Raw genomic sequence first — 12,881 nt, forward strand, 5'->3', positions numbered from 1 at the left:
AATTGTAAAAAAAAAAAGATTTGAATAAATTTAAAATTCATTAAAAAATGAAAATGGTTTTATTATATCATATTAAGTTGGTTATTAAGGGTAAAGTGGCGAAAGTAAATTAATAAATTTAAGACTAAATTGTAATTTTGGTTTTTTTTTTAAAAAAAAATTGTGATTTTAGTTCCTTTAAAATTTATTATATCATTTGGTTTTTTAGTTTTGAAACTTTGTAATTTAGATCATTTTATTTTTATTCCTTGATTGTTATATTATGGATGTTGACAGTAGATTTAGATGACTTGACATGTTTAAGAAGAGTTTATTAAAATACAAATGTGATTAATGTTTATTTTTAATTCAATTAAGTAAAAATAATAAAAAAAAAAAATAAAGAAATTGTCTAGACTCCATATCCCTTCTTCCTCGATCTTTCTTCTCCCTTTCTGTTTTGGTCTTGTTGAATTGAAGAGATTCCACAGCTTGAGAACTCCTCCTCTGTCCCTCACTTTTATTCTCTTTATTTTCTTTTTTTCACTGTTTCTGCTGATGAAGCTTCCAAAACCTTAATCTTCTGCATTAATTAACCTGCCACCTACTCGAGCCACATCCACCCTTGATGTCGCGCTCTCCTCGTCGGCATCGCAAATGATACTAGAATTCCTTTAACTTTTTTGTTTTTAAATTAATTTTGACATAATTAATTAAAATTAAAAAATTATCATGTTTTTATTTTAATAAACTCATATCTGGAGAATCTGGTTGGCTATCTTTAATGAATTTTTTTCCTTTTAATTAAGTTTTTTTCATCTACAAAAGTCAAATCTAAAATTTTATTTTAAAAAATCGAGTCTAATATCATTCTTACTGTTCAATTCATATGTTACTAAAATTTATGTTAGAATTTGTATATTTATAGTGTCATGAAATTGATAAGATTTTCAAATCTAATCATCTAGTTTTAACGTCTTAAACAATATTTATAAATCAAATCAAGCCTTGGTTTTAAACGCCAAAATCAACTTTAACATAATTGTGTCTCCTCTAAAGTAACTATTATTTAGGGTTCCTCTAAAGTAACTTAAGTATATTAACCGTTAATTTAAAATTGGTTATGTTCAGAACATAATTGATTTTAAGGAGACTTTCCTTCCAATTCATATAATTGATTTTGAGATACATCCAGGCTCGGTACAATTAACATCGTCTACAGGCGTTCACCCAATAAAAAGACCTTCATAATTCCAACGTCTAGAAAAGATGTTAAACCGTATTTTTTTTTTATTATAAATACTCTCTTTATTTGAAAAATGAACATAATTTACATTTTAATTTTTTAAATACAAATGAACATTTTTATAATAATAAATAATTATAAATGAACTTTGTGTTGCTAGTAATCCTTTGGGCCTTTTTAGAATTTTTAACGTCACTGACAAAAATGCATTATTAATTTTAGTATTTCTTTTACAGAATTATAAATTTTTAAAATTATCTATTAATTATATGAAGAATAATTTTACCGGCAAAAATAAAACGAAAAAGCTTATTTATATTAATTTTTTTATAAAAAAAAAAACTCAATGTAACACATTTATTTTTTTAATGGAGGGGCGTGTGTATTTTAAATAAGAACAGAAAAATATAATTTAAGCAATTTTTTATGAGAATATAATTTACTATAAAGTATATTATATAAGAAATTAAATCCACAAGAAAATGACAGATAAATGCACAGTGGCAGGTTCACCACTTTTATATTGCAACTTTTTGTAATATAGGCATATATAGGAGATAAGGTATTCAGTGTTTCAGCACGTTGGACAACAAACAGTGGGGTTGTTGCAGACCCTTCCTCTCAGTCTCAGTAATACTGTAGCTAGCTGGAGATAAGCTTCATGGGCACCAAGAAAAAAAAAAAGAAGAGAGAGATGCACATGCACTATCTTGTTTTTTTGAAAATGGGATGCACTAAATAATTTGGAACTGCTTGTTTTTGTTTCTTATTAAATATTGATTGAACATAATGCTGATCTTACAAGGCTAATTAATCCTTTTTTTTAAGGCCAAGGCTAATTTCTTTTTTGGTCTTACTAATAGTGTTATTAGAATATTAATTAAGGAACTAAACACAAGAATATACTTATTATAGAGATCATAAAAGAATATTAAAAAAGGTTGTGGGTAGTGTAATTTAGCTTGATACTTATATACAAAAGGCTAATTAGTTAATCTTGAAAGTTGATACAAGACACTGCTAAGCTTGTATGCCCTAATCGTAAAATATACTAACTGAACAACTGTCCATAAATGAAGTTTTTTGTACACATAAATAAATGGCGTTGGATATATGTCAAAAAAATAAATAATGACGTTGGATAACTTTGTTTCCTATACGAACTATAAAAGTATGGGATTTAACTTCTAAGCAATTTTTCATTAAAAAAAAAACTTCTAAGCAATTTATTTTAAAGAATAAATAATCAATCTTAATTATTGATAAGAAAATCAATTTTTTTTTGAAAGAATAAGAAAATCAATTAATTACCAGTATATATATAATTAACAAATCATGCATTCATATGTTAAAATATCATCAAAGCTTGATTATCTCGTTAACAACTTAACAGCTAATATAAAGGCCATATATGCCCACACTTTTTTGTAGTTGTAGACTTGTAGTTGCTGAAAAACACGGATCCACGGTTTGGAAAAAGAGTTAAATACTTTACCTATAAAAAGGTAAATAAACGTAATTTGTAGATTTGTTGATTTAGAATTCAAGCATCCTTAAAGTACTGGGTTGACTTTTTTTTATCCGTGGAAATTGAAGAAAACTATATCAAAAGATTTGTAGTAACTAAAAAAATGCTGATAAATCAATTGAATTAGATTTCTTTTGAATGTAAAAAGGTGGAACTTAAAAATCATTGTACTTATTATCAAAAGATTTGTAGTAAATAAAAAAAAACACTAATAAATCAATTCAATTAGATTTTCTTAACTTTTTTTTATTATCCTTCACTTTTGCAAGTAAAAGAACTTTAAATAAACTTAAAAATCATTGTAATTATTATCAATATAGTTCGTGCATAAAAAGGTGGAAGTTATTTTTGGCCCTGTATGGAAGAGGTTGGTTAATTTTCAATTCATTCTCCTTCTCGGATATCAAGATAAAAAAGTGTTTGGGTAAAAAAGAACTTAGACAAATTTTCGTGAGTCATACACGCACACGCACACTATTCAATCCAAGATTGTTTCTGAATTTCAAATATTTCAGTCAAAACTATTTATTATATACAGTCTTGAATCACATTTATCAAACTTGTTGGTTAAATTTGAAAATTGAGATAATACTTTGATAAATCTGAAATCGTGTATAACACTTTCAGATTGAATCAAATTTCGGGGTTCAACCAAAATTGTTCAATCGGATAAAATCAGAAGATTGTAATTCAAGAGTTTTGTTTTGGTCTTGTATGTTTTGTCACACCGTTATGCTTTCTGAACCAGAATGATTATTTATAATCAAAGAACAGGTGGTTTTTGGCGGTTGATGAAAGTTTTTTCTATTTTAAAAATTGTCGTTGATGGAAGTTTTAGTAACTTCCATGTAACTTCCAACCGTTGATGGAAGTTTTTGTAACTTCCATGTAACTTCCAACCTTTGCCTAAACCGAACATCTCGTTATTACATTAAAACAAGTGTGCACTCTTATTTTAACATAATAAAGAGATCAATTACACTAAAATGTCCAACAAACCTCCCCCATTTTAGTGTAATTACCGATCAAATCACCAAAATCATAACATACCACAAACTACTGCATAGATGAAATATCGTGACGATAGAATTTCATCTTAGCAAATTATACGTTTCAAATATTCGAATATCAGGGTGTCACTAATGATTGAACCCTTTCTATTCATAATGAATACATGAAGATAATCTGCACAATAGTTTATAACATTACTCTTGCTCGACACTAGTTTTACTAGCCTGTGTCCCTATCCTTCATAAGCATATCAAAGCCAAGTCTCAGCTTCTTGAAGCGGCTAAACTTCATGCTTATATAGGTAGTCCTTTTCTTTTTTTTTTTGCACCTGCAAATGCAATTTTTCAAAAGAACCATTGAGAAGTTATACTTCAACCTCCTTAACTTGCAGAACCGAACACATTCCTTTTGGGATACTTTCGATGATGTGTTCCAATCTCTACATGTTAAGCTTTCCACATTGAATTCAGCACCTAATGTCATATTAGATGGGAATTGGGTATCTTAACATAAGAGATTTCAGATGGACTTTAATCCTAATCCCACAGCCGACCTTTTCACGAGATCTCTACTTAACCCTTTGGTTAAATGATCGGCCAAATTATGCTGAGTTCTCACAGCCCTACATCCCCAAATTTTGAGATAACTCAAATTTGGTGTCTTTTTGTGCCAAAGTTCATATGGGGTAACCTTATTCCTTTTGTTAGGAATTCGGTTCAACAAGTAACAGGCTGCCAACATAGCCTCACCCCAAAATCCTTCACTTAAACCCGAATAGGATAACATGGAATTCACCATTTCTTTCAAGGTTCTATTCTTCCTTTCGGCTACACCATTCTGTTGTGGTGTATAGGGAGCTGTAGTTTGATGTATTATTCCAGTAGATTGAAAATAAACTGGATCATAATACTCACCTCCCCTATCCGTACGAAGAGTTTTGATTAGCCCATTTTGATGAAGTTCTACCTCTTTCTTATAAATTTTTAATTTATCAAGAGCTTCATCTTTTGTATTTAATAAATATACATAACAATACCTTGATGCATCATCAATAAAAGTAACAAGATATTTTTTATGACCTAATGATGGAGTAGCATGCAAATCACACAAATCACTATGAATAAGGTCTAAGACTTTAGTCTCACTTTTAACATCCTTAAAAGGTTTCCTAGTGATCTTGGTCAACATGCAAGTTTTGCATTTTTCAATGTTCATATCAAAAGGAGGAATCATACTTGTTTTTGACATATCTTTTAATCTTTTGTAATGAACATGTCCTAATCTAGCATGCCAAATTTCTGATTTTTTCATATTAGTTATAGAACTACACGAGGCCATACAAACAGATTCATGAACAAAAGGAACATCAATGTTTAATTTAAACATTCCATTACAACGATAACCAAATCCAACAAACGAACCATGTCTTGACAAGATGTACTTGTCACTTTCAAGTACTTGCTTGAAACCACAATTATTTAAAACCATACCAGACAATAAGTTCTTACGAATACCAGGTACAAATAAGACATTATCCAAATACAAATTTTTTCCGGAAGTAAAAACTAAATTCACACAACCTAATCCTAGGATTGGTTCAGTTGCAACATTGCCCATCTTCACAATAGAGCCATCATCGATTGGTCTAAATTCCTTGAACCAACGACGATCTTTGCACACATGGCTTGTTGCTCCCGAATCAAACCACCAAGCAACGTCATCATCCTACACATAGAATGCATCAGATATTAGTGATACATAATTTGAATTCGTATTCGAATTAAAATTATTCACTACAATCTGACCTTGTTGCTTTTCAGGATCATTAGACCCACTTGGACCAGCCTTGTTCTTTCCTTTGAACACCCGGCAATCCCTCTTTAAATGACCAGGTTTCCCACACTTCCAACATGACAATTTTGTCTGTTTGTTTGGACCTTTGTTCTTATTTCCTTGAAATTTTCGTTTGTTACCTTTAGCATTATAATTTTGCTTAACTGTTCCACTTTCCTCTACCATATTAATGGAAGAGGAACCTGCTACGTTTTTATCATTGACTTTGTCAATTTCCTGAGCCCTCAGCGACTCCTCAATCATGAAATGACTACCAAGTTGAACCAGAGTCAACTCTTCCTTCTTATGTTTCAAGGTATGCTTGAAGTCTTTCCAAGAAGAAGGCAGTTTATCAATTATAGATGAAACTGCAATGGATTCATCCATTTTCAAATCATGTTGAGTAAACTGACCCAAAATCCGCAGCAGTTCATTATATTGTTCCATAACAGGCCTCGAATCAATCATTTTGTAATTAAAGAAATTACAAACTAAGAATTTTTTACTTGAGGCACCTTCTGCCATATACTTGGATTCAAGAGAGTCTCATAATTCCTTAGCAGACTCAACATTTTGATAAATATAAAAGAGAGAGTCAGACATACCGATCAGAATGTGTCCACGACAAATGTAATCGTCGTTCTCCCATTTCGAACGCTTCCTTGTTTGATCCAAAGTTTCGTCTTCCATATACACCGGCATCGGTGTACTCAGCACATACACCACATTCAATGTTGTCAAGAGAAAGTGCATCTTCTTCTGCCATCTTCTGAAATCCTGCCCTTCAAACTTGTCCAACTTCGCAAACTTGCTTGTCATCTTCGAACTATCGTTCGTCATCTCGAAAGATTTGATTCAATCTTTTGTTGGTTAAATTTGAAAATCGAGATAATACTTGGATAAATCTGAAGTCGTGTATAACACTTTCAGATTGAATCAAATTTCGGGGTTCAACCAAAATTGTTCAATCGGATAAAATCAGAAGATTGTAATTCAAGAGTTTTTTTTTGGTCTTGTATGTTTTGTCACACCGTTATGCTTTCTGAACCAGAATGATTATTTATAATCAAAGAACAGGTGGTTTTTGGCGGTTGATGGAAGTTTTTTCTATTTTAAAAACTGCCGTTGATGGAAGTTTTAGTAACTTCCATGTAACTTCCAACCGTTGATGGAAGTTTTTGTAACTTCCATGTAACTTCCAACCTTTGCCTAAATCGAACATCTCGTTATTACATTAAAACAAGCGTGCACTCTTATTTTAACATAATAAAGAGATCAATTACACTAAAATGTCCAACAAAACTGGTGCATGTTACTTTATACTCATTCAACAGGACTTTGAATGTGATTGAGTTAGGGTTTTGTTTATATAATGAATGTCATTTTGGAAAAGCTTGTGGTTGAGAGTTGCTTTTGAAGACAGTCAGCGGAAAAACTGATGTTCCATAATAGGTCATAGTTAATTGATGATTATCTGTTAATCCATAAAACTCTCTGAGTTGAGTCCAGCCAGCCATTATAGTTGGATTTTGAAGATTCTTGTTGTATTTAATAGAATGTACGTTGTCATCTTTGTATAAAAGATGCCAAGTATCATCTAAGTCATTTTTCCATCTGACAACAAAACTCCTACTAACCTCACCATAAGGCTACATATAAAATAAAGTAATTTAAACAATACTGATAAGTTATGTAAGTCTTGAATATTTGATAATAACGTTTAAATTGTAACATGATCCTTAATGTGTATTGTGTTGAACATGCCGGTTTCCTTTTTGTTAATTTTCATCATTAATTTAGTCATGTTTTTTCAACACTTATGATCCTCATCCATCATTCCTAAATTCTAGCATAAATAGAGGATATACACATAGAATGGTCAAGCATACATAAAGATGAAATGCTCAAGCAATGCATAATATAAAGTGTGAAACTGTTATGCACACAGAATATGATGTGTCAAACTGTTATGACACCAAAGCATAATATAAGGATACACACATAAAATGTTGTGTTTGTCATTACAGCATATTCTCCACATTGCTTTTCAGATACAAACACTGCACCCATCTATTGTTCTTAGACAAAAAACTAAAATTTATAGGTTGAAAGTATGAGTTTTTTGTTTCACATTCACAAAACTCCTAAGCTAATGTATTGATGTTGCTCTTTTTTAACAATTTAATGAACACAAAAGTGTAGCATCAATTGAATAATATGTGAAATCCAAAGAATTTTGGAATAGCATTTGAATGTAATGATCCTGTAGTAAAGTTTGAATTTTTTATGGTTTAATAACACACACTGCATATATCCATTTTTGTTATCAAAGAATGATATTTCTAGATTGAAAGAATCAGTTTTGCATTTCAAATTAAAAGCCCTAACATAATTTATTGTGACATTATAGGGTTTATCTCAATGTTCACCACATTGGACATGTTTGATTACCTAAGTTTAGGTTTTGTCACAAAAGATAAAATTTATAAACATACAGTACAATAGTATGAAGACGCTTACCAGGTGGAATGGACGTGGCAAAGCGCTACTGTGATTAGGCGTCAGATGGCTTGAGCTTGCTTTAACAATGTGCTCTTCTTCAATGTTAGATACAGTCTGGTCTTGCACCAGTGCTGCCTCTGTTTTCATATTTTCATGAAGCAATGTCACTGAAGCAAGTGAAGTGAAGGGACGTTAGTACTAGTTAGTGGTACAGTTTATTGAATGAGCAATTATAATATCCAGTGGATGAACGGGCTACAATTCCAAAATGACTAAGGCCCAAGTATTACATGGATCCCATGTGTTAAATATTAGACCTTTTTTGTTTGCACCATGTAGATTTCTTGTACACCCAACACATATATGTATTTTTCAAAATTACCTCTGCTAATAAATGAATTGGTGACAAAATAGTTGAATTTTTTTCTTCTTCTACATCTAACACAAAACATGGTGGTAAAGAGAAGAGGGTCAGATGCAGAAATTCCTACAAAAGTTGAAAAAAAAAAAGAAACCTGAGATAAAAAAGGACAAAGGAAAAATTTAAAAAAATATATGAACGAATAAATGTGCTAGTGAAGATTTAGAATTGTCTCCAAAAGCCTCCACAATAAAAGATATATGATTGTCTTCGTCTGAAGTTAGTAAAATGAATAAAAAAGATTAGAAGCATACGTAACATTGTGATACAAACACTTCTAATGCAAATTAGGAAACACCATATTTAATCAAATCAATGGTGTTAAAAAGACATGAATATTTACATATTAATAAGAAAGATTTTATATAAGAATGCTCCAAAAATATTTTTTGCACAATATCTAAATCTTTCATCTTAAAAGCTCTGAACATAATAAATATAAAGAATGGTAGGAAAGACAAACAACTACATCCACCACAATTCAATAATGACAATGTTTTGGAAACAATCTCCAGGTTTTTTTTTTCTTTAATTCTGATATTTTTTTTAATTTTGTTTTTATGTGGGTAGAGGCAATGTTGAAGGAATGTAATTTTTACTGAGCTAATGAGATTCTCAAACAAACCGAACACTAACATCAATTTCACAAAATAAAAATACATTTTAGAAAGGAGAGAAGCAAAGGAAAACAAAAACTTATCGTTGTAGGTGTCCTCGTGCTTCCTTGACAGTTTTCGATTCAGATAAAAAAGAAGAACAAAGAAATGAGAATGTATAAGAGGGAGAGAAATGAGAAATAGACTTCAAAACCCATTGAGATCCAAATTCAAATTTAAAAAACATAAAATCAAAATGTAGTGGGAAGACAAAAGAAATTCAAATGCAAATTCAAAATGGAGTAGATTTCCTTCTTCAATAAAACATATTAAGGTTGCACAAAAGATTCAGCTATACTAACCTACAAAAATGTGAAATACATCATACCTAAAAGATTTTGACTTTGCTTCTTTGCCAATTACATGAACCATAACTTTTGGATCATCCGCCCAAAAATTTCCATTTGACATGTGGTGTTACTTGATTACACAGTGAATATCATTTGCATGCAACCTGTTATGTGGCGTGCACGAAGGGAGTAACTTGTTTTTTGTGCATTTGTTTTGCTTCAAACCAACCAAGTTATGTGCATTTTGTGCAATTGTGCAACTGGAATGCTTATTATCGTGAAACTGTTTTACTCAAAGGGACAAATGATTCAAAACTATTTTGCAAACCTCATAGCTCTGTTATTTCCTTTTCATGGAATTTCCAATCATAGCCAACAACAGAAATAACAAAAGGTAATAAAAGGATTGATAAAAACATTTGAAGTTTGTTGGTGGTTTGCTAAAAAGTAAGGAATATCCCTTTGGCTGAGATTACGTATCATTGCTGACATAACTTATTGTTTTCTGCATCATATTGGGCATGCTACCCATTTACCATCTACTATTATCATATTCCGTCTTTCACAGGAAATTAATAAAATGCAAACAGTTGAACATTTATAATAATTATCAATATAAAACAGTATTTGTTCACAAAAGATACTAATCATAGAGACCTACACAAAAGTTAACACAAAAACTGTATTTGTGCCACAATATTTGTTTAAAAATCCACATCTAAACCATCAAAACATAACCACAACTACAATCATTTTCTATTATAGAGAAGAAATAAATATCATTTCCTTGTTTGCATTGAGCATATCTTCACAATTCCTCCTTCTCCATTGGTATGCTAATAATCTTGGATCATCAATGTCAGCAACTTGTGTTTTTTCCTGCAACTGGTGAAACGCTCTTGCAAGCTCCAAATCTCCTTTAAAGAACCTAACATGAAATTTACTATCACCCACATAAATAAACATTATCTCCTTTTGATCATAAATTTCATTTAGCCTTCTAAATTCAGGTCGACCTTTGTAGATGACAATTGATTCTTTGTCATTTTCAAGGAGTTCGACCTTTGATACCCTCCCTTGCTTATCAATCAACTCCTAGTTTGTAGACACTTCATTCTTAAATGTTCTTCAAAATTTAGGACAAACAAAGAAAGGGTCCTATTTCATTGACATAGTAAAGAATGTTAAAAAAGTTGATTTATAAAAAATGTTATTTACATAGTAATGTATCTTGTATAAGTTTTTGAACATTGCAGATAATTTTTTATAAACAAAAATAGCAAGTATCGAAACAACTCAAGAGGCTATTTAGATTCATGATAAACATTTGAATAGCTAAATTAAAATAAAGTGGTATTGTAGAGTATCTTATTTCATATGGATAAAGAAGAATTTAAACAACACTTTTCAAAGACGTTTGAAGAACTATGACATTTTCTCCTTTAGAAATAATTTTTGTTAGTTTCACAACCACCTTTATACCTTTATTATACCGTGATTGTGAAAATATATACAAAAGAGATAGACCTTTTTATAAATATGAAGTGGTTAACTTTAATTTTTCTTTTACATTAGACATGATATCGATTATTCGAACAACAAGTATATATATATATATATATATATATATATATATATATATATATATATATATATATATATATATATATATTAACTTGTGTTATTTAAAGTAATTAATTAACTCATTGAAAGAATAAAATAAATAATCTCAGTTATCAATAAGATAATCAAGTGTTAATTACATAATGGTTGATTTTTTCATCCATTAACAAATTTCTTACTTTATCATCTAAAGTTGTCTCTTTCTTAAAGTTAGCATATTGAAGGTACAAAACAACTCATGCTACTAAAAATTCGTACATATGATGGGCAACTTTCTTTGAGATCTTAGGAATTGGTTTTTGATATGAGTAAAGAAACAAAACAAGATTACACGTGGAGAAGCATATGCCTAAAGCATTTGCCGAAACAAGATTACACGTGATGATGACACTTAAGAACTAGCTAGTTGAATAGCTATAATTAACTTGATAGAACTTGTTGCAGTTTAAATCTGTATACTGATATTTTATATATGGATATCTGCTGGCAAATGCTCTGCTTAGTAATGTTGAGATCATTTTCTTGTTCTACCACTTTTCGTGGAAAAAATGATATTCTTTTACGTGTATTTTGCTGAATGTGCAAGAGGAAAAAATTATGTAAACAGTAACATATGACATTATAGGCTATAATTTTCTTATAAATTTTTGTGTGCTATAATTAATTGTATATAACTCTTTATTTTGTGAAAACAAATTGCTGGTGTGATCTATTTGATGATACTCAGACCCATTAATAATATGATTAATTATTGATAGACTTTTGATACTTAATTTTAATCAACATGAGATGCCGTATATGTCTAGCCATTAAGCCCTTGATAAAAAGTTTTTAGGATTAGTAAATAACATGATAAGGTTTCTTTTGTCATCACAATATTTAATTGTTCATTAGGATTTGTCCAATTGAAAGCCTTAGAATGTAGAGTGTGTGATTAGATAAAAGAAAAATTCACTTTTCAATTTCAAGAATTCATGTAATGCAAATAATTCTAATACTTTTGTTCATGTCTTCAACAAATAAATATTTTATTGGTGTTTTAGGTTTCATATAAAATATATATATTCTTTGACATAATTTTTCATACATTATATCCATTTATTATAATGATGAAATACAAGTGCAAAATAATAAAATAATTTGTCACGGGACAAAAAATAATTAAACAATTTTCCATTCTATCACAATTGTCATACACATTTATAATAAAAACCATATATATTATAATTTTATTAAAAAAAATTATTTATCATTTATAATAAATTTATTGATGTTTATAATAATTATTTTAAAAATCATATTAGGTTATAATTTTTGATTAATTTAATAAATAAAAATTGAGTTTTTTTTACAATAATAAAAATTGAGTTCAATGGTCATAATATTATAAAATAATTTATACTATCAATTAATTAAAAATTATGATTGATGTGACATAAAGGATGATGATTATAAAAGCCAATTAAAGTATATCATGTATAATAATTTGTGTTTGAGTAATAATATATTTTTTTTTTTACAAATAACAATATAAAACTCTTATATACTGTGTGGAATTGCATCACCTTAAAATAAAGGGATATAAAAATTAAACTCAATTTTTAATCAAACTCGTTTGTCATCACCGAAAAAAAAATCCAACTCGTTTAACACGTAGTCAAACTCAAACCTACCCTGTTGCAAAATGGAGAGTTCACAGCATGTTAAATCCCAATTACACAAGAACAAGACAAGTGTACAACGCTTCACTTTAAGTACCCGACATCACGATGAAACCGGATGATCATGGACT

This window comes from Glycine soja, chromosome 19 (genome assembly GCF_004193775.1).
Source record: "Glycine soja cultivar W05 chromosome 19, ASM419377v2, whole genome shotgun sequence".
Taxonomy (NCBI): domain Eukaryota; kingdom Viridiplantae; phylum Streptophyta; class Magnoliopsida; order Fabales; family Fabaceae; genus Glycine; species Glycine soja.